The sequence below is a fragment of the Biomphalaria glabrata genome, chromosome 4 (assembly GCF_947242115.1).
Source record: "Biomphalaria glabrata chromosome 4, xgBioGlab47.1, whole genome shotgun sequence".
Lineage (NCBI taxonomy): Eukaryota > Metazoa > Mollusca > Gastropoda > Planorbidae > Biomphalaria > Biomphalaria glabrata.
The window spans coordinates 38,341,540-38,363,685 of record NC_074714.1 but is presented as its reverse complement, the minus strand read 5'-3'; the positions used below and the strand labels follow the sequence as shown (position 1 = coordinate 38,363,685).

Below are 22,146 nucleotides of genomic sequence, written 5' to 3'. Positions count from 1 at the left end.
AGGTCATTAGCCTGTCATGGAGATACTTACCTTAATACAGCCCTCTGGATGACAAAGTGGTCACGACCACGATGGACGAACTATATATATATACCTTAATACTAACACTCTTAGTAGCAATCAATGCTGCCTTGTGCGGATGACTGCCTGGTGGTATGCGCTAATGTCATCACAAGGGCATCAGACCATGACGTATTCACTTTCATTTTGGAGAGAAAGCCGAAAACGTATAAAGCATCAACAAACTTTTTTTTTTCTATTTTAAATTAGTTTCTGAAAGTTTCTTAAAAGTAAATTTCAAATTCTGATTAACATTGTATTTTTTAATAAATAACAATTTTAAAAAGTCTCAGAGTCCAGTTAATCATTAGGAAACCCAGACACTGCCTGTGGAAAAGCAAAGTAGTCTGGTTTCTTTACTACATATTCGTTGACCTTGAATACATCGTCTGCTCTTGACTACATCGTCTGCTCTTGGAATTTACCTCTCAAAGAAATCTTTGTAAACAGTTTGCCATTGTAGAAAGCTAGTCTGAGTGACTAGTCTGAGTAGCTTGGCTTTCTAATAAAATGAACGATTAAAACACATTATAGATAAAATTAAAATATATTTAAAATAAAACCTCATAAAAAAAAACATTTAAAAGTATAAAATGTGTCGCACTGATTATATGAAACAATATCTGTATAAATACACTGGCCACTAAAAAAAAAACTTGGATCACAAAAATCAAACTTCAACACGGGAATAACAAGATTACAAAGACAGTTTGTGTGGAAACACAAACTCAAAATCGGCCCCCGAAGTGGTCCACCCAGGCAGGCTTTAATATTTTCAGAAAGAACATCCAAATGAAATGATATCAAAGACAAATGATAGATAAGAATGGAGAAAGAAGGTTAACAGATCTTGTGTAGTGCCCCAACGGTACAGCAGATCAAAGGATAGGTGCAAATGATTGCAAGTTAGATGTGTTCCCATTTCAGACCTTGTGGTCTATAGGGCAGATGATGTAAAGTTCATCTGTTTTTGTGGCCTACGGTTAACGAGGGTGTCATGTAGCCAGCACAACGACCAACCGCCTTTACTTTTCCCCAACTAATATCAGGTACCCATTGGAGCTGGGTGGACTCAGAGGCGCCTAAGGATTCCGAAGTTGAAAATCCCAGTCTTCACCAGGATTGGAACCTGGTGCCCCCGGTTCGGAAGCCAAGCGCTTTACCGCTCAGCTACCGCGCCTCTCCTGGCCTAACTGAAGTCTTATAATAGATGTAATTGTTTTGAAGAGGATCAGTCTCTTATTCGAATGCTCAAAAAAAAAAAGACATTTCCGCAATAAAAAAAATCGTTCACGAAAGTGACATTTATAGATTGCTATTCCTTTTAACTTAGGTCTAACTTATAATGCATACTAATTAGCTTTTACTCTTTAAAAAACTGCCTGCATAACTGATTTTAAAAATTAGATTTTTTAGCTTTCAGAAAAAAAAAAAAAGTAGCCGTTGCATCAGAACTTTGAATGGTCTAAAATATTGTGATGTCGGATTTTCAATATATTTTCTAAGTTACAAGATCTAAACGGGACGGACGGACAGACGGACAGACATTTCGCACAAAACTAATAGCGTCTTTTCCCCTTTCGGGGGCCGCTAAAAATTAGATCAAATTATATTACTTGCACCAACTAGGATTTAACTATCCTCCTTATGGTTTATATTAAAATATACATTGTACATAATTAATTAAAACATAGGAGTAGTTTTTAATTCATTTCAACACCATATGCATCATACAAATATATATATATATACGCTATATATATAGTATGATGTTTAGGATTTTATCTGGAAATTATTGTCTAGGTACATTGAAGACGTATACGCTCTTTTAAAAATTTAACAATAAATACGTGAGAAAAAAAAGTAAAAATTAAATTAAAACGTGGTTAAGAAATAGTTAAAAATATATGCGGCCTAGTATTTCATTTTGATAGGTCTATTATCGTTTTTTTTTCTTTTGATAACATCAAAATGTAACAGATGTGTCTGCCATCAATAAATTTACTTTATTTCGTCTAACAACATTACTACCGCCCTACTTTTGATTATGAGACCCGTCAATGATGTCACTTGTTCTCTGGTGTGATTCTAATGAGTCCTAATACGTTTTTGATCCACCGCCTCCCCTTTTCACGCCCGCATTGTTGCCTTATGCGCTTCGAACTGTCGCAATGATAGTCTCAAGCTCCCTCCCTTCCCATCTCAGTATTCTCCTGCAGGAGTATGACTCAGTGGCGTAGCATCCATGGCGCGAAGGGGTTCAATGAATAAGACCCCACGAACATTTAGGGGCCCACACCCGATGGTGTAACAATCGTGGGGCCAGGGCCGGATTTCCATCTGTGTAACATAAGCTCTAGCTTAGGGCCTCCAAGAAATATTTAGTAGTTGCATACAATATCTGGATTTATAGGCTATGGGGTCCCATATCTCAAATAGCTAAAGGCCTTTTCAACTCTAAATAAGGCACTGCATGGCGCGTAAGGGTTTTATATGGCCTGGTCCCATGACTAATGACCAATTGTGGCCTACCCTACAATGAAATTTTGTAAAAAATGATTTTAAAAAATGAAAAAAAAAATTTCCTTAAAGTATCCTAAACGTCATATTAAAATGTATATTAACTTCAAAACATTAACCCATGTTTTCACCTAGAGTCACTGTAAGGAATTGCTTTCATCAGGTTTTTTGTGACGTGATGACGGCGCGAGGGCTGTGACGTTTGGGTCCCATACTCTCATTCGTTCTGTTTTTCCCCGCTATGTTAATTAAACCGTTGATAGTAATAACCTTTTTTTTTAATAGTAAGCACCTATTTTTGTTCTCACTTTTCTATTACCAGAAATCTAGATTTAGACTTCCATCCATCCATCCCAGTGGCGCTACAGCCCATGGAGGGCTCTGGGTTGCTTTAACACATCCTTCCATTCAGATCTCTCCTGGGCCTTTCGTCTCCACGCCCTAACCCCAAGCTGCTTCAGATCTGCTTCCACGTCATCTATCCATCGCATTCGGGGTCTGCCTTTGGGTCGCCTGCCTTTTGGTTTTTGCCTTCATACGATTTTCGCCCCTCTGTTGTCTGACATTCTTTCAAGGTGACCTGCCCAACGTAGTCTGTTCTTTTTTATTTCGTTCACTATTGGTGGGTCTTCATATAATTGATATAACTCATGGTTAGTGCGTGTCCTCCACCCTGTTTCATCCTGTATGGCACCATAGATTTTCCTAAGGATTTTTCTTTCCCAAGTGTTAAGTAAATTTTCAGATGTCTTTGTCGGTGTCCAGGTCTCACTTCCATACATTGCTGCTGGTCTTATTATAGTTTTGTTTATTATTTTCTTGGTTTTACTTGAAATCATTTTGCTCTTAAGTAGATGGTGGGTGCTATAAAATGCCTGTTGCCTGCTGCTATTCTTTCCTTTATTTCTGTTAGTAGGTCATTTTTGAAATTAATAGTACTTCCTAGATATTTGAAAGTTTGGACGTTTTTAAATTCGTGGTCTTTGATTTTGATATTTTGTCCCTCTGTTTGATTGTCTCTTGTCATTGTGATGTACTTGGTTTTACTGTCATTGACCTCAAGTCCTGCTGGTCGAGATGCTTCTCTAGTTGTATGAAGGCTCTAGCGATGTCAGAGGTTTCTTTACACAATAAGGCAATGTCATCGGCATAAGCAAGGTATTGTAGAGGTTGGCTGTATATCGTCCCTGTTGGTTGTGGACCCATGTTTTCTCTCCTGAAGTAGTTAGTAATAGTTCCCCTTGTGTTTATGTGTATATTTCTTATAACTCTCTCCAGTGTTAAATTGAAAAGCATGCAGGAAAGTGCGTCTCCTTGTCTTAATCCTCGTTTAATCCTAAATTCCCGTGAGTGTTCTCCTTGTATTATGACTTTGCTTTTTGAGTTGTTTAATGTCATATGTATAAGTCTTGTCAGCTTATTGGGTATTCCAAAATCCTGTAGTGTGTCATATAGGTATTTCCTTCTGATACTGTCATAAGCCATTTTATAGTCTATAAAGAGTTGGTGGATTGGTATGTTGCATTCATGGCATTTTTCTAGTATACATCTTAGTGTGAAGATGTGGTCGGTTGTGGATTTGTTGGGTCTGAAACCACATTGGTAGTCACCTAAGATTTCTTCTGAATATTTTCCAAGTCTCTTAGTTATAAGCCTAGACAGTATCTTATAAGTCACATTTAGTACAGAGATTCCTCTGTAATTACAGCACTTTAACTTGGATCCTTTTTTGTGTATTGGGGTTATAAGAGCTGTTTCCCATTCTGTTGGTATTACTTCTTCTTCCCAAATTCTTGATATTAGTCTGTGTATTTGGGAATGTAAGTCTTTCCCTCCATATTTAATTAGTTCTGCTGTGATTTGGTCCTCTCCTGGTGCTTTGTGATTCTTCATGGTCCTAATTATTTCTGATGTTTCAATGAGTGTTGGAGGGTTCACTAAGGGATCTGGTCCCCTGTGACGAACCGTTTTAGCTCACTCGAGGTATCACTCAGGTCTAAGCATTTAATTAATTTATTTACTCGCTATTAATCATCAATTGCTCTAATTTAGCGTTTAAGCGCTAAAAACACAACCACCACCCCTTCAATCCAACCCCATCCCCCTTTGGCATCGATGTCACATTTTACTATCCCCACCTTGACAGGTGTCACACTAGACTCTTGACAAGAATACACTCCCTCCATCTATCGTGGCAAACATCCGTTGACCCCCCTCCCCCTTTTTCGGGAGCGGCTGGTCACTTCAAAGTACCCATTCAACTTAACGCCTCGGGCAACGCTGTTCATCTAGCACTAGCTTTATCAAGGTATAATCTTCCTTTGATATGCCGAGCTCTGATAATCTCCCCTTCATAATCCACCTGACCACCTGGGCTGATTTCCTGGACTTTCAACTCGCGCCTTCGCGCAATGTCTATCTCCCGGAAACTCTCGTCACGGTCAAGCGTGGACCCCTTTGTCAAAGACGTCAAATAGTCTAGACCACATTTGCTCCTATCTCCCGTCACTCACCCCCCCCCCTCTCTATCCACGTGTATATGGACAAACTTCATCGTTCGATCTCATTCACGCTGGAGAGCCCACAGGGAGCACATCTATCTCTTGCTTGAGCTCTAGACTATTTTCATTCCCTTATTTCACTTTGGATTGGTGGTATGTAACTTAGTAACGTGCTTGAGAACCATTTTACTTAGTAATGTATATATATTTTTGTGCATTTATTATTACATTATTTGTGTACCTATTTGTGCATTCTTATCATGGATAATGTAAGTAGATTACTGTATACTTATATTTTATATCATGACTTTTGTGGCTAAATGTTCAAACCAGCTGGACTAGAGTTTATTAACAATTCTTACCAGATGTATTTAGCTCTTTAACTATTATTAATTTAACTCTGATATATTAGCGCTCGGCACGAGCTTTTAATATACTATCATTGATTAATTCCTTGGCAGGGAGTTATCAAAGCATTTCTGTAAACATGTCTTATTACTGAGTATGTATCTACTTATGCTCTATGTTTACTTATGTGGGAACATGGGCGAGTATCAGACGTTGATCTCTCCTTCCCCTGTCATCTCATTTATCTAAGAGATGTATGTACTTGCCACTCACCGTGATTGGTGAACGTCACCTGTATTACTTATCATATGTCACTTACTACTGTTTGTTATTTCCCTTTACGGGAGTCCCCATTATTATTGTTATCTCCCTTGATGGGACACTTTATTCATTTGTTAGTTCCCTTTGATATTTAAGAAACTAGCTTATAGTTTCTCTACATAAGACTGAAGATGTCCTTCACGGAAAGACATCTACCACCCAGTGTTATCATTATGGCTAAGCCGATTATCACATCATATCGTTGCAGCTTTTATCTATAGACTACTTCCACCTGAAATCTTAGCAACCTAAAGCTGATAGCAGATTTGCTGGCACCAGATCTGTAGACATCAGACCTACTCATCCTTCAAAAGTAACAACGCTAGCCACAGACTCGTCACTGGCTTAACTGATTGGTAGACGCAGCTCAGCTCTGCAACCATACAAGTTGGACGGCACACGGAGCCTGGATCCACTACGCCAGCCCACCAGCAGACAGCATCAGTATCAGCCACACCAGTCTCACCAGTGCAGCACCGGACCAAAAGCTAAGCAACCCGCCTAATGACACTCAGACCATTTGGTTCTAATATCTGATGATGATAGTCCTATATATGTAAATACGCTAGATCCCGTACTAGCAACTGTACAGCATTTCACCTTTCATTATCTTATTTTGTATAATAAACTGTACATAAGTTTACATCTAAATATAGTGTTTGTTGCCCGCATTATAACGCTGTGCTTGTAGTTTATATGTGCAAGTAAGGATTCTCAAACTATAAAATCCCCTAGACACCCAAAACGGCCAATACTTTAATCCGACTTGTCACAATGGCGAGCCTCGTCCGGGATTTACCCAACTAATACTGCAAGCACAGCAGGCAACTCCCCAGTATTTTAACCATCATCATTGTTAGAGCACAAGACTAAAGAGTGTCATTCAGAGCTATTTTAATTTTCTAATTTTGTATTGCTGTAATTGTACTTCTTTTACAGGTTCTTAAGCACCAAACAAAGGCTGATACCACCTTTCCTATAACTCTTAAGTAATTGCTTTCAGCATCTCCATCATCGTCTCCACCTCTTACTCTACCTTCCGCTTTTCCCCTTCATTACCCACCCCTCACCATCCTAGCACCCCACCACCATGGCAAGTGGCACACGCTCTAAAGCGGACTCTGACATGAAACAAAAAATAGCTGAACTCAGAGAACTCGCGGCCGTCATATATGACGATGAGGCAAAGCAGAAAGAATATGTGAGGGCAGAATTGGAGAAGGAGAAGAAAAGGGAACATGAAATAGCTATGGAAAGAGAGAAAAGGGAAGCTGAAGTAGCTATAGCTATAGCTATAGCTAAAGAAAAGGAAATCACGGCGCGAGAAAGGGAAAAACAAATAACTGAGAGAGAAAGGATAACCGCGGAGAAAGAGAACGGAACCGCCAGTCAAGCTTCCTCCGGATCTCGCCCGGCTAGCCCTGCCTCCCAGCAAAGTTCCTCAAACGGCCTACCCCACATGCCAATGGAGCACTTCGACGACAAGACAGAAAACATCGAAGTTTATCTTGTCCGCTTCGAAGAAGTTGCGAGCTACTACGGTCTACCAGAGGAGAAATGGTGCTTCCGGCTATCCCAATGCCTCCGAGGCAAAGCCTATGAAGTATACTCTAAACTCTCCTCCGGCCAGCGAGAAGACTACGCAGCCCTCAAACAGGCGCTACTCGTCCAATTCGAGCTGACTGCCGAGGCTTACCAAAAGAAATTCAGGACATCCCGCCTAGAGCGCCGAGAGACCTACGGTAATCTCTGCGACAGGTTGGACAAATACCTGAAGAGGTGGCACACTCTTAGCGAACTGCCAGAGACTTTGGACGGCCTAGTGAGCCTCATACTCGCAGAGCAGTTGCTAGAGTGCATGCCTAACGAGGTCAAAATCTTTGTAAGGGAGCAGCAAGCCGCTACACCAGCCGACATAGCTTCAGCTGCAGACCGGTACGCGACTGCCCGCAAAGACGTTAAGGACATCAAAAGCAAGACCTCAGCCTCGGACAAACCAGAGGACCAGCCCACTTCTTCCAACAAACACGCTCCTTCTAGCCAACCCTCTCCTTTTACTAAACCTCATCACCAAAAAGCACCAATCCAACGACCAGCCACGCCTACTAGCTACGACAGACGAAGCCACCCGCCTCGACATGGCCAGACCAATAACCATCACCGTGACCGGAACAGCACGAGTGATCACAGGCCCAATCGACAGCATCAGGCCCCACGTACTGTGTCAGCCATGACTGAGCTCCCTGAACCCTCTTTGCATAATCAGCCATCGCCTCTTGATGAGGAAGAGGAGGACTATTACGTCATATCAGCGCTGACCGTGGCCCCTGAACCCACTGCTTGTGACCTTACCCAACCGATACCGCCTCACCTCATCGTATCACCCCCTGGGGTAGAGATTATTCTGATTAACGGATCTCCTGTCCAGGCACTATTCGATTCCGGATGTGAGGTGAGCTCTGTCATCAGCAAAGCACTGGTCGACCCATCGGATCTCACTGGTGGATCAGTGACGGTTCAATCTCTAGACCGTGGCATTCCTCCGAAGGTGTATCCTATCGCTCGGGTCCACGTAGAATGCAAGTATGTACATGGCACCATTGATGCAGTAGTCATGGACTCGCCAGTATACGACTTTGTTCTAGGCTCCAGGTACATACCTCTAGGAGTTGTCAATAAACCATACTTCTCTCTGCCTGTCGGTAGAATGACAAAGCAGAAACGTGGCAGCAACCAGCTGGTTGGAAGCCCTGGTCGCCACTCTAACAAACCCTTTACTGGCTCTTCAGCCAAGCTCAAGCCGCGCCACCCTGGCACTGGCACTGCTAGGAAGTCACGAGGTAAGCGAAATACCTGCACTCGTGAGAGTTCTTGTAACTCCCGCTCTTCAGCTATCAAACCACTAATGCCTGGCACTGATCCTGCCAGGAAGTCACAGAAGAAAGTGAACTTTCACTCTCGTGAAAGTGGGCCTCATCACAGCTCCACACCCCCTATAAGGCCACTCTTCCCTGACATTGACCGTGTCAGGAAAATTAGAGGTAAGCCGATCAATCGCACTCACGAAGAAACGCCTCACTATGGCTTTAGAGATAAGCCCCGTCCAACGTACGCGCATTGGGCACTCCGCCATAACACTTATCCCACTTACTGGTCTGCCCCAAGAAGGAGATGTACCCAATCCTATCAACCCGGCCTATTACCCCAGGTTTCCAGAATTGCCCCTTCCACGTGGCAATCCGCCTGCGGACAGAACATAGGCGACAGCGGACCCTTAGGACGGACACCCCTCTGGACCTTGGCAACCTCTTAACTACTGGGAAAGTTTTCTTAAATGCTACGACCGACAGTAGACGAAACTTGAGCGATACCAACGTGAGCACTTTATAGATCTTTTAACCAAGACCTATCTTACGCGGGGAGGGTTGTGACGAACCGTTTTAGCTCACTCGAGGTATCACTCAGGTCTAAGCATTTAATTAATTTATTTACTCGCTATTAATCATCAATTGCTCTAATTTAGCGTTTAAGCGCTAAAAACACAACCACCACCCCTTCAATCCAACCCCATCCCCCTTTGGCATCGATGTCACATTTTACTATCCCCACCTTGACAGGTGTCACACTAGACTCTTGACAAGAATACACTCCCTCCATCTATCGTGGCAAACATCCGTTGACCCCCCTCCCCCTTTTTCGGGAGCGGCTGGTCACTTCAAAGTACCCATTCAACTTAACGCCTCGGGCAACGCTGTTCATCTAGCACTAGCTTTATCAAGGTATAATCTTCCTTTGATATGCCGAGCTCTGATAATCTCCCCTTCATAATCCACCTGACCACCTGGGCTGATTTCCTGGACTTTCAACTCGCGCCTTCGCGCAATGTCTATCTCCCGGAAACTCTCGTCACGGTCAAGCGTGGACCCCTTTGTCAAAGACGTCAAATAGTCTAGACCACATTTGCTCCTATCTCCCGTCACTCACCCCCCCCCCTCTCTATCCACGTGTATATGGACAAACTTCATCGTTCGATCTCATTCACGCTGGAGAGCCCACAGGGAGCACATCTATCTCTTGCTTGAGCTCTAGACTATTTTCATTCCCTTATTTCACTTTGGATTGGTGGTATGTAACTTAGTAACGTGCTTGAGAACCATTTTACTTAGTAATGTATATATATTTTTGTGCATTTATTATTACATTATTTGTGTACCTATTTGTGCATTCTTATCATGGATAATGTAAGTAGATTACTGTATACTTATATTTTATATCATGACTTTTGTGGCTAAATGTTCAAACCAGCTGGACTAGAGTTTATTAACAATTCTTACCAGATGTATTTAGCTCTTTAACTATTATTAATTTAACTCTGATATATTAGCGCTCGGCACGAGCTTTTAATATACTATCATTGATTAATTCCTTGGCAGGGAGTTATCAAAGCATTTCTGTAAACATGTCTTATTACTGAGTATGTATCTACTTATGCTCTATGTTTACTTATGTGGGAACATGGGCGAGTATCAGACGTTGATCTCTCCTTCCCCTGTCATCTCATTTATCTAAGAGATGTATGTACTTGCCACTCACCGTGATTGGTGAACGTCACCTGTATTACTTATCATATGTCACTTACTACTGTTTGTTATTTCCCTTTACGGGAGTCCCCATTATTATTGTTATCTCCCTTGATGGGACACTTTATTCATTTGTTAGTTCCCTTTGATATTTAAGAAACTAGCTTATAGTTTCTCTACATAAGACTGAAGATGTCCTTCACGGAAAGACATCTACCACCCAGTGTTATCATTATGGCTAAGCCGATTATCACATCATATCGTTGCAGCTTTTATCTATAGACTACTTCCACCTGAAATCTTAGCAACCTAAAGCTGATAGCAGATTTGCTGGCACCAGATCTGTAGACATCAGACCTACTCATCCTTCAAAAGTAACAACGCTAGCCACAGACTCGTCACTGGCTTAACTGATTGGTAGACGCAGCTCAGCTCTGCAACCATACAAGTTGGACGGCACACGGAGCCTATATCCACTACGCCAGCCCACCAGCAGACAGCATCAGTATCAGCCACACCAGTCTCACCAGTGCAGCACCGGACCAAAAGCTAAGCAACCCGCCTAATGACACTCAGACCATTTGGTTCTAATATCTGATGATGATAGTCCTATATATGTAAATACGCTAGATCCCGTACTAGCAACTGTACAGCATTTCACCTTTCATTATCTTATTTTGTATAATAAACTGTACATAAGTTTACATCTAAATATAGTGTTTGTTGCCCGCATTATAACGCTGTGCTTGTAGTTTATATGTGCAAGTAAGGATTCTCAAACTATAAAATCCCCTAGACACCCAAAACGGCCAATACTTTAATCCGACTTGTCACATCCCCCATGCGGCAGTTCATATTCTCCATTGTCTCCATCTTCAGTGGTATTTAGGATCTCCTCAAAGTATTCAGCCCATCTCTCAATGACCCTGCTGTTTTCTGTAATAAGCTGACCATCTTTGTTCTCACACATGTGTGATCTAGCTTGAAATCCGTTCTTTTCATCTTTGATTTTCATATACATTCCTCTCATGTCTCCCTCCTTTGCTAGTTCCTCAATTTTAGTGATCTTGGACTTTTCCCATTCCCGTTTTTTTCTTTCTTACAACTTTTGTGGCCCTTCTTCTTGCTTCATTGTATTGCTGTCTAGTGTTCCTGGTTTCTCTCTGTAGCATTATCATTCGGGCATTGTTCTTCTTTTCTATAGTTTGTCTGCATTCATCATCATACCACCCTATTTTCTCGTTCTTTTGTTTAAATCCAACTACCTCTTCTGCTGTTCTTTTGATAGCATGCTTTATTATTTCCCAATGCTCATTTATGTTATTTTCGCAGTCCTTTTCTAATGTTGTCAGTTGTGTTTGGAGTGCCATTCTATAAGTTTCTGCAACAAGTGGATCCTTTGTGAGTTTTTGACTATCATATTGCTGTGCTCTCTTTCTTTGGTAATTGTGTATGGTACTTATTCTTTGTCTAAATTTAGCTTTTACTAGTAGGTGGTCTGAGACAGCATTAGCTCCTCTGAAACTTCTTACATCTAGTATGTCTGATCCATGTCTCTTATCTATGAGTATATGATCTATTTGATTCTGGGTGTTGCCATCAGGTGAGATCCAGGTTACCTTGTGAATATTCTTATGTAGGAATTTTGTGCTGCTGATAGACATTCCTTTTCCTGATGCAAAATCCACTAATCTTATGCCATTATTGTTGGTCTCTTCATGTAAACTTTCTTTGCCAATTATTGGTCTGAATGCTGGTTCCTTTCCAATTTTTGCATTGAAATCTCCTAGGACTATTTTGATGTCATGCTTTGGCGCTTCATCATAAATTCTTTCCAGTCCATCATAGAAGGCTTCTTTTGTGTTATCATCTGCATCTTCAGTAGGGGCATGAACATTGATAAATGATATGTTGAAGAATTTTCCTTTCAAACGTAGTGAGCAGAGTCTATCACTTACAGGTTTAAATCCAATGACATTACCTACTGTCACAGATTACATTATAGAATTGTTTGTACATTTCATTTTTGAAAGAAATATAAGCCCTCGACATGAGTCTCGGGATTTAATCCTCAAATTTAGACACTTGACATTCAAGTCAGGATTTACCCAAGGGACGTAATTAGTATGTTTAAAATCAATTGGTTGATTTGAATTTAAACAAAGACATTTTTGAAAAGAGTTAGCGCCAGAGAATTGGCGGTAGTAAGAAAGAAAAGCCAGTCGATAAAATAAGGTTCTTGTAGATAGACACGTTTCTAAGAGCTCTGTTTGAAAAGCCTTTGTAATATGGTTCATGCTCATTGATTTGTAATTTGTACATAAACTGTACTTACGTTGTATTTAATAAAGTTCCAGAGTTTTGTTTTATCAAAAGATTCGTCAATTGTGATTCTAGATCTTCATTTTTTGTTAACTATTGAATTCAAGTAAAATCCCCGGCATCACAACACATCGTAACATCATACCATCCGAATGTTGTGACATATCTGGCACTCTCCGACTAACAAAAGTTCACGGACAACTTTTAACGACATTTATTCAAGACCTAGGACCAATTTCTAAAACTCTTCAAAGGAACTTCATTCTTATTTAACGGAGGACAGAATTTCTGTGTTTAACAGGTCAGTTGGTTATCGATAATTCTTTTATAAAGATTTTCGTTAGAGTTACGTCTAACTCACGAAAACTATTATTATATGTAATTGGCAAAAGGAATAAGACCAATATACATAATAACTGGCATTATTAAAAGACCAGTAAAGCAAATAACTGGCAATATTAAAAGACCAGTAAAGCAAATAACTGGCAATATTAAAAGACCAGTAAAGCAAATAACTGGCAATAAAAAAGACCAGTAAATCAAATAACTGGCGTTATAAAGATTTAACCAACCAGTAAAAAGTACATCGGCTCAATAGATCTATATATTCAATCATACGACTCCAGTAACTACAAGTCTACTGTCAAGAATTTATTAGCAAATTGAGGCTTCAAGAACTTTGTCACTAGATCTAGACCTATATTATTATTATTTCTGAAATAAAGCAAAAATCCAGATATCGAACATTCTGCTCCAATACAAGAAACTAACAAGAAAATTAAATATGGCTTCCAGTGCTAGAACACAACGATTCTTCGAATTATTAGAATTTTCCAAAGAAAAGCAAATTTCAAAGCCAGACCAGTGGGCAGAGAAACAAGAAGAAAAAGAATATCAAGAGCAAGAATCTGAAAAACAAAGGCAAGAATCTGAAAAACGCATGCAATTAGAAGAAAAAAAATTGCAAGACGCCGAAAAACAAAGGCAAGAATCTGAAAAACAAAGGCAAGACGCCGAAAAGCAAAGACAACATGAAAAAGAAAAAATGGAATTCGAAAGGCAAAATAAAGAAAGCATTTCAATTCAAGGTCACTCAAGTATGTTTGACAAATACAGATTAATGAACAAAATATTGGCTTTCAACGAAAACATTGACAATATGGACTCGTATCTCATAAGATTTGAAGAAATAGCTACAACATCCGGTCTACCTGAAGCACATTGGTCGAGCTCACTCCTTACCCTCTTGACTGGCAAAGCTGTCAACATTTGCTCACAACTGTCAATCAATGAACGCAGCACTTACTCTGATATCAAGGAAGCTCTACTGCGCCAATACGGAGCAACTTCAGCCAACTATAGAAAGAAATTCTATAATGAAAGGCCACAGCAAAATGATGATCCTCAAATTTTTGTAGCTAATATGTCAATGTGGTTTGATAGATGGGTATCCATGGCCAAAATAGAAGAAAGTTACCAAGCTCTTCGTCAACATATTATTATCGACAACATCACCCATGCTCACTCAGAAGATATTCAATCCTACATTATAGAGAGAAATCCTACTGATATCCAGACACTAACCAAGATCATCAGACAATATAGAGCAGCCTATCCAAACAAGTCAGTCAAACCATCTGTTGAAGAAAATTTTGTCTGCTTTGCTCAAGACAAAAATGCAAGATATAAGTCAGATGACAAAGGCAAATGCAACAAATGTCATAAACTAGGGCATTTCACGTCTCAATGCCGCAGCAGAACCACAGAATGTTCATTTTGCCATAAAAAGGGTCACCAAACTCATGAATGTTGGAAAAAACAGGCAGTCTCCAAAAATCAAAATTTTGATAGACCCACATCACCAACTCAAAGATACAGCAATAGAGAGCAATACAATCTCAACAAAGCACCTAGAAATAATAAACCAGATAACAACAAACTTCGCTACAGAAGTCATTCACAGGACTCCAGACCACAATATATGCCTAACAGAAGCTATTACAATGAGCACTCAACTATGACAGTCATTGCAAAGTCCAATGGTCTCAAATTTTATCCAGGCTTTGTAGGAGACAAGAAGGTGGAAGTTCTTCGTGACACCGGAAGCACGTCCACATTAGTACATGAACGCTTCGTACACGCAAACCGTTTCACAGGCAACCACGTCCAAGCCACTGCATTCAACGGAACTGTCAGCAAGTTGCCTGAAGCCATCATTTATGTTACCACACCATTCTTCAGTGGTCAAACAAAAGCATTAGTAACACCCAATCTACCAGTGGACCTAATCATTGGAAACATAGAAGGAGTTAAAGAATGCACTCCTCAAGAACTTGCTGAATGGACAAATGCCATAGAGCAAGGTCAAAAATGTTTGGCAGTAATGACAAGATCCATGTCCAGACAACAAGAACATTTGGCACCTGAACAAGTTAGCCAAAATAATCACATGGCTACCCCAGTTACTCAAGTTATGCAGAATGCAACAGAACCAGTTACTAGTCCAGTAGCCAGCAACAATCAAGAACATTCAACATGGACACCCCCAGTTACATCAAGCCCATCCCTACCGGTCATAAGTCCACCTCCAATTCCCGAATGTCCATTGTTGAACTTTGAAGAACAAGACGACATGCCCAGAGTCTCTAACAATGATACAAGAACTCTAACTAGTCAAACTGAAGTCCATCAAGACAAGTCATATTTCACACATGATGACTTCAAAGAAGAACAGAAACGAGATCCAACATTGCGAATACTTTATCAGAAGGCTCAAGCAAACAAACAGCTGAATCTACCAAATAAACCATATTTTCAAGATGGCCTCCTGGTGAAGAATGCCATGCATAAAGACAATACCATTCAGCAAATAATAGTGCCACAGAAATACAGGAAAGAAATACTGGCAACAGGACATAACATTCCACACGCCAGCCATATGGGTGTAGTCAAAACTAAAGCCAGAATCCTCAAAGAATTTTATTGGCCAAGTATCATTAAAGACGTCAAGAAATACGTGAAGTCATGTCATATTTGCCAAGTCAAAGGACCTAAGAACAACAAATCACAGGCACCTATTCAGGATATGGAATTGACAGACAAGCCATTCCAAAAAGTCTCAGTTGATTTGATTGGTCCTATGCCAGTAGCTTCAGCAAGAAACCATCGATATGTCCTGACATTGATTGACACATGTACAAGATGGACAGAAGCAGTACCTCTAGTCAACATTACAGCACTTGACATAACCAGAGCTTTGTCAGAGATATTTTCCAGAATTGGTTTCCCAGAAGTTATCCTCTCTGACAGAGGCACACAGTTCACAGCTGACATTACCAAAGACTTCATGAACATGTACCACATCAAGATGAAATTCACAACGCCCTATCATCCCCAAAGCAACGGGCTTTGCGAACGATTCAACGGTACTTTGAAGAGGTGCATTTCAAAAATAGCACACGACAATCCACAGAATTGGGACTTATTGCTACCAGCAGCTCTGTTTGCATACAGAGAAAGTCCTCAAGAAACCACAGGATTCTCACCTTTCGAGATGGTTTATGGCGCCAACCCACGAGGACCAATGGCAATCCTCAAAGAACCTATTATTCGCCAAAACTCAATCTCATCAGAAACCAAGACAGCGTTTCAACATGTGCAAGATACCAGAAACATAGTCATATCTGCATGTGAAAAAGCAAATGAAGCCACAGCCATAGCAAACTCCAATACCAGAATGAGAGTCAATGGAAACAGAACACTGAAACAATTTGAACCAGGAGATCAAGTATGTCTGTTACTACCAGACAAAAGCAACAGACTATTCATCACTGGTAAGGTCCATTCCCCATACTCAGAAAGATAACAGATGTTGATTATGAGATAGACATACACAACAAAAAGAAAATCTATCACGTCAACATGTTACAAAAATATAACACAATAACTGAAGGTTCCACAAGCCCAGAACAAAATGAAAGAGCCATATCATGTCTTGCAGTCATACCAGAAGAAGATGAAAATGACACGTCCGAATTTGACGACATCGATATGCCACAAACAACTACCAAACAAACTGAATTTTGGCAAGACATCAAACTCAATTCAATGACACCGCAAAAACAGAAAGAACCATTCTCAAAGAAAATTCAGACATATTTACAGATGTTCCAGGCAAAACGTCAATTGCGGAACACAATATAATACTTACTGATTCCAAGCCTACAAAAGCAAGACCTTACCCATTACCAGTACACTACAGAGACTTTCTTAAACAAGAAATTAACCAACTATTAGAGCAAGGAGTCATTGAACATTCCAACTCTCCATATGCTGCACCAATAGTTCTTGTCAAACGAAAGCAAACGACAACTCCAAGAATGTGTGTCTTCAGACAGTTGAACAAAATAACCCAACTCGACTCATATCCTATGCCAAATCCTGAAGATCTTATGACCAAGTTTTCAGAGGCAAAGTTCTTCACCAAAATAGACCTATCCAGAGGTTATTACCAAATACCAGTCAGACAAGAATGCAAACAGTTTACGGCATTCACCACAGCTTATGGACTATTCCATTTCAACTTCATGCCATTTGGTCTAGTCAACGCAAGCAGCACCTTTAATAGAGCCATTCACAGCATACTAGGCAATCGCTCTGACACAGTGTCATATATAGATGACATTTGCATATTCCATAAGACATGGAACGAACATATCAAAGGACTACAAGAAGTTTTCAGCATACTGAAACAACATGGTTTTACCATAAAGCCTAGTAAGGTAGAACTAGCCATGTCAGAAATATCCTTCCTGGGTTATAAAGTCAGCTACAATTCGCTGAGACCTCAAGAGGACATTATTCAACGCATACTAGACATCAAAGTCCCCACCAGTAAAAAGCAAGTGAGAAGTATTTTGGGTCTGTGTAATTTCTACAGACATTTCATACCAGGTTACACAGCACTCATAGCTCCATTGATTGAACTCACTAAAAAAGGACAACCAACGAAGATTCCATGGTCTACAAAGCTACATACCACTATCGAGAACATTAAAGCTGAATTCTCAAGAGACACTATTCTCAAACTCCCGAATCCAGAGAAGCAATTTTACCTAGCCACGGATGCTTCATCTTCAGCCATAGGAGCATGCCTAATGCAGAGTTACCAAGACACTTCACAGAAATGCCAAGAGACGTTGCACCCAGTATTTTTCATCAGCAGGAGGTTGTCACCAGCTGAAACCAGATACTCAACCATCGAATGGGAATGTCTAGCCATTGTATGGGCCATTGCCAAGTTCTCCAGATATCTACTAGGTGCCCATTTCACACTCCTAACTGATCATGCACCACTAGCATTTCTAAACTCAAAGAAGTTAGCGAACAGTCGTTTAACTCGTTGGAGTCTACAACTTACAGACTACCAATTTGAGGTCAAGACAATTCCTGGACGTGAGAATGTCTTCGCTGACACACTTTCCAGATGTATTTAATTCTTAACATAATTGTATATATATTTTTCTTCCACATATTTTTTTCAACAGGTGTTGGATTTATTTTAGCACCAAGCAACCCACTGAGGAAGGTCACACATTCAAGATACTTTTTAATTATGTTTCAGCATCTTTGCATATGACATGCATCAGACATTTTAATTTTTAAATCATGAGCATTTTATTTCAGGTATATTATTATTGCATATATCCTACAGACAATTGGAATTTTTCATGTTGAGATTTATATCACATTGAGTATTATTTTCTCAGAAGATTGTCATGTACTATCACAATTATTTTTTCTATGTCAATTTTTCATATGCAATATATTTTTCCATGTACACATTTTCACATTAGTACTAACCAAATGAGTTATAATGTCATATTTTAATATTATCATGAGGCACCATGAAGAGAAGTAACTTATTCAATTCAAGATTCAATTTATCCAAGTATTATGCCTTGTACAACTTTTAATATTGTTCATGACAAACATTGTCTCATTTTCATAACCACTTGAATAGCGAGACAGGTATTCAAAGTCATCAATAATTTTATTCTCTGCATTTACATTTTTTATTATTGTTGTTATCTCCAAGTTGACTTTATTTTGTCATATGTTACCTCAACCATTTTTCTATAATTTCATATGGTATTTTGTGTATATTTAAATAATTTTAATACATATGAGCATTTCTATTACCATACAAATGCTAAATGGAGGGGGGGTAATATGTCACAGATGACCCTGCTGTTTTCTGTAATAAGCTGACCATCTTTGTTCTCACACATGTGTGATCTAGCTTGAAATCCGTTCTTTTCATCTTTGATTTTCATATACATTCCTCTCATGTCTCCCTCCTTTGCTAGTTCCTCAATTTTAGTGATCTTGGACTTTTCCCATTCCCGTTTTTTCTTTCTTACAACTTTTGTGGCCCTTCTTCTTGCTTCATTGTATTGCTGTCTAGTGTTCCTGGTTTCTCTCTGTAGCATTATCATTCGGGCATTGTTCTTCTTTTCTATAGTTTGTCTGCATTCATCATCATACCACCCTATTTTCTCGTTCTTTTGTTTAAATCCAAATACCTCTTCTGCTGTTCTTTTGATAGCATGCTTTATTATTTCCCAATGCTCATTTATGTTATTTTCGCAGTCCTTTTCTAATGTTGTCAGTTGTGTTTGGAGTGCCATTCTATAAGTTTCTGCAACAAGTGGATCCTTTGTGAGTTTTTGACTATCATATTGCTGTGCTCTCTTTCTTTGGTAATTGTGTATGGTACTTATTCTTTGTCTAAATTTAGCTTTTACTAGTAGGTGGTCTGAGACAGCATTAGCTCCTCTGAAACTTCTTACATCTAGTATGTCTGATCCATGTCTCTTATCTATGAGTATATGATCTATTTGATTCTGGGTGTTGCCATCAGGTGAGATCCAGGTTACCTTGTGAATATTCTTATGTAGGAATTTTGTGCTGCTGATAGACATTCCTTTTCCTGATGCAAAATCCACTAATCTTATGCCATTATTGTTGGTCTCTTCATGTAAACTTTCTTTGCCAATTATTGGTCTGAATGCTGGTTCCTTTCCAATTTTTGCATTGAAATCTCCTAGGACTATTTTGATGTCATGCTTTGGCGCTTCATCATAAATTCTTTCCAGTCCATCATAGAAGGCTTCTTTTGTGTTATCATCTGCATCTTCAGTAGGGGCATGAACATTGATAAATGATATGTTGAAGAATTTTCCTTTCAAACGTAGTGAGCAGAGTCTATCACTTACAGGTTTAAATCCAATGACATTACCTACTGTCACAGATTACATTATAGAATTGTTTGTACATTTCATTTTTGAAAGAAATATAAGCCCTCGACATGAGTCTCGGGATTTAATCCTCAAATTTAGACACTTGACATTCAAGTCAGGATTTACTCAAGGGACGTAATTAGTATGTTTAAAATCAATTGGTTGATTTGAATTTAAACAAAGACATTTTTGAAAAGAGTTAGCGCCAGAGAATTGGCGGTAGTAAGAAAGAAAAGCCAGTCGATAAAATAAGGTTCTTGTAGATAGACACGTTTCTAAGAGCTCTGTTTGAAAAGCCTTTGTAATATGGTTCATGCTCATTGATTTGTAATTTGTACATAAACTGTACTTACGTTGTATTTAATAAAGTTCCAGAGTTTTGTTTTATCAAAAGATTCGTCAATTGTGATTCTAGATCTTCATTTTTTGTTAACTATTGAATTCAAGTAAAATCCCCGGCATCACAACACATCGTAACATCATACCATCCGAATGTTGTGACACCTACCATTTCCTTTTTAACAGCAAAACCTGTACCTAAGTTGTTAGTGCTTCCACCACTATAAAATATAGTATACTCCTTGGTTCTGAGAATGTCCGAGTCTTTCCACCTGATTTCCTGTAGGGCTGCAAGGGGTATCCTATATTTCTTTAACACTTCAGTAAGTTGGGCTAGCGCACCTGCTCTATAAAGGCTTAGCACGTTCCATGTCGCAAAACAAAAATCATGTCCTTTTCCAGGCCTAGGTCGTTTTCCGTTGAGATCTGTCCGGGTTTTCTTGTGTGTATTAGCTTTCGTAACAGTATTTTTTTATATGACAGAGTTGTTAGCCCTGTGCATAACCATCTTGTTCTTGGGGGCTGCCCCTTTCAGCTCTCTGGATAGCTGCCTTTATTTTCGGGTAAGGTGCCCTAGCCTTTGTGGATCCCTCCACTTCCTGCAAGGCAGCAGGTTTGATTTTGGTCCACCCCGGGTATTTTATTTCCCCGGTACCCACCATATCTGGAGGGCATTCCCCTATCCGCCACCTGGGGAGGCGCTCGATGGGAGATCAAAAACTCCACACGAGAGATTTAGACTTAATAGATATTAAAGAAAAAAAAGAAGCATCATATTCTGTTACTTAGAGAAACGTTAAAGATGTCGACTTTTGAGCTCCTTATTTAGGAGGAGGTTTATAACAAAAATTTTAAGATAAAGCGATAATTGCATTTATCGTGGAATAGTGTCTTTCACTTGAATCGATGCTTTGTCGTCTGGTATGTGCACTGGAAAGTCATTCGAATAGTCTCGGGTTTATACCCTGAGACAGCATCAATGCTGCTTATTTTCGAACCGAGTCATCAAACAAAAAAAGGATAGGCCTACTAATTACTTAATTACTTCAACAAGCTTGCCAAACATCCAGACAACATGAACGACTGAGAACGGTGGATGGTCTAAACAAGGAGCACATTGAAGAATTGAAATTACCGAAAGTAACTCATCGCATAGTGAATGTTAGTTTTAACTTTAGCATGCAACAACCTTTCATTTAGCGGACATCGCGAAGAGTATCGTTTAGGTGACACAAGTAACAACGACACTATCTTTCAGTACATAGATTCTTAAGAAAACAAAAACATAAGCCTTTACCTCGACAAACAGATTCAAAATATTAGACCTGTTGTGCGATGGAATCTTAGCAGAAATACTAAAGGAGATCCAATCTGTGCCATTTTCTCTATCATGGTTGACAGCACTCAAAGAGAATTAAAAATGTATCAAATTTGCATTTTTTTCTAAAAATGTTTTGTAAACAATTATGGTTTTTCAATATAAGCGGACAGTACAATAGCCTTCAGGTAGTGTTTCAACAATAGCAGCCGCTTACGCATTATGTTCACAGTGCAGAACAGTACATAAACGTGGTTTTAAATGATTATGTCTCATGGAATAGTTTTTACTTTTAGTAAATGTACCGATACATACAAACTACTGGATTTCTTTGTCACACAAAATATTCGTCATATGGGGAGGGCCCATCAACATATTCTTGAACCCGGGCCCACGGGTACTTTGCTACGCCACTGAGTATGACGTAATAATCTTTTTTTTTTTTTAAAGGAACGTTCGAAACTTATACCCCCTTCCCGATCCCAGCCTAAAAACGGCCCCATAAACCCGAGAGAGATGTTAAAAGCTTTATAGAT

At 39.6% G+C, this 22,146-nt stretch overlaps 1 protein-coding gene and 1 long non-coding RNA gene across 6 annotated transcripts in view; one reads left to right on the top strand and one right to left on the bottom strand.

Moving 5' to 3' along the window:
* The window catches only part of LOC106053764 (uncharacterized), a 77,949-nt gene that overhangs the window by 14,617 nt on the left and 41,186 nt on the right, over positions 1-22,146 (top strand). The gene's annotated exons all lie outside the window — the stretch shown is intronic.
* LOC106053801 (uncharacterized) lies at positions 309-22,031 on the bottom strand. Its single transcript, XR_001215314.2, has 2 exons — positions 21,590-22,031; positions 309-562 (listed from the first exon to the last, which is right to left on the bottom strand). It is a non-coding gene; the product is annotated as an uncharacterized LOC106053801 (long non-coding RNA).